Genomic DNA, 2,149 nt, shown 5'->3' with positions numbered 1-2,149 from the left:
CTTTAGGTATTTATAGGCCTTGAGATAGGCTCCAACTGTTATAGTTTACAATGGCTTTTCACACATTCCTGTTTAACTTATCAGCAACAACATTTATGGATGTGTTACATGGCATAAGAAATTATTTTTATTTAATTTGTATCTCTTAAAAATAATTCAGTGACCATATAGAGTAAATAATACACATCTGTTTAACATTACTAATTAAGCATTACAGTCTAATGTATATATAGCCTCCCTTTACCCAAATTTTTAAAAATATATTCAATAACCATCATGAGCAAGGCACTGTAAAAAATATATATATAGTCTCATAGAACAGATAAGACTCTCCCGATAAGGACCATGAAAATGATGCTGAGAGGAGGTAGTAAAAATGCTCTTTACCTGAATGGGTCAGGAAAAACTTTTTGGAAGAGGTAGGTTTGTTCTAAAGCTTGAATTTGCAGAGTTTAGGAGCCTATACAGATGGGAAAGGAAGGACTTTCCAAGAAGTAGGGCCAATACAAACAAAGACACAAAGGGAGGATGTGTATGCTCTTCCAAAGATCCTAAAAAGACCCGTTGGTGGATTAAAGCTCTATCCAAGAAAATTTCAAATTCCAGTCTAAAGAATGTGGAATTTGTTATTTAGGCAAGAAGATTTTGGAGCAGTGAAATGGCAAGGGGTGAGGTGTTCAGTAAAATCCACATGGCAGAAAAAAAAAATGTAGATGGACTGGAGTGGCAAGCCATGAACTGAAGACACAGTGTAAAAGATTTAGTCCAAGTGAGGCTGAAAGGTCTGGACTAGGGCAATAGCAGGATAACTATGACAAAGAGAGTTTAGAAATATTGCAGAGGGCTGGGCACAGTGGCTCATGACTATAATCCCAGGACTTTGGGAGGCTGAGGTGGGAGGATCACTTGAGCCCAAGTGGTTGAGACTGTGGTGAGCTATGATTGCATGCCACATTATTGCCCTCCAGCCTGGGGAAGAGAGAGGGACCCGGTTGAAAGGAAGGAAGGAAAAGAAATACTGCAGAGGTAGAATGAAGAGAATCTGGTAAAGGCCAGATTGAGGTCCCCATATTTAACCATTAAGAGACTTGATGTGCTGAAGAATATGACTATATCAGAGTAGATACTATTAAATCACACTGCATTTTGGAATTGCAGAGCAAATAGTAATGTCTTCATTTTGTGCTAACTACCGTGATCTTCCTTTTGATTCTTCATACCCACTTCTCTGCTAACTAAGTGGGTAAAAAAATGAACTAAGTAGCCAATTGTTTAAAGCTTAATAAAATGCAATGAGTAAAATAATCCGTTTAGGTAGTGCTTAGTCTCTATGAGATAAAAATGTTCTTTTTCTTAGATAATCTCACCTTCCCTCTTCTTTGCTCTGCAAGTGGTGAATGGGTATATGAGTGAAGAGATATGGGGAACTTCTTATTTGACCTCGTGGTGCTGAGGAACTATAAGGTCCTCATGCTATCTTTCATCCTCTGACCCTTGGGTGATGCCCTTGGCTATCTCATTCCTTGGGGTCCTGTGGACCTCCAGGACAGAAGCACAGGAACTTTGAAGTTTTTTTTGTTTTTTTTGTTTGTTGTTTTTTTAACGTTTTGATATTCTTGGCTCAAGTGATGCTCCTAGTATGGCTCCTGGCTATCCTGAGTGCACCTAAGCTTCTCCCACAGGCCTATAGGAGGTCTGCCTGAAACACCACTGAGCCCCAGCTCAGGCTGTCCATTCAGCAGCCCTTGCTGAGAAGCCACCTTTCCCCACTGCACAAAACCCCTCTGGAAAGCTTTCAAATTAGACTCTTTTCTACACCACAAGGAAAGCAAGAACAGGCTGGGAAAACTAACCACCAGGATCTGAGTGATGAATCATGCTGGAGACCATCAAATTTATTTGACTGTAAATGCGATCTAGATCAGTACAGGGCAGTCTGTTAGATAATGTGGGAAGCAGGTGTCCTCTGCTATCCCTATAGTATCCTCACTAATATACATGTCCCTCTCCAGACCAATTCCAAATAAGTGAAAATCTGAGCAGACATCTACATGTCTCTGCTCCCGGACCTTTTCTCTTACTCATCTCATAGCATTTAAAGGTGAGCAAGAGGCAGCTTTTCATCTATATCTTTTTTATCATAGTCTCC

This window comes from Mandrillus leucophaeus, unplaced genomic scaffold (assembly GCF_000951045.1).
Source record: "Mandrillus leucophaeus isolate KB7577 unplaced genomic scaffold, Mleu.le_1.0 Scaffold662, whole genome shotgun sequence".
Lineage (NCBI taxonomy): Eukaryota > Metazoa > Chordata > Mammalia > Primates > Cercopithecidae > Mandrillus > Mandrillus leucophaeus.
This window is presented reverse-complemented; position numbering follows the sequence as displayed.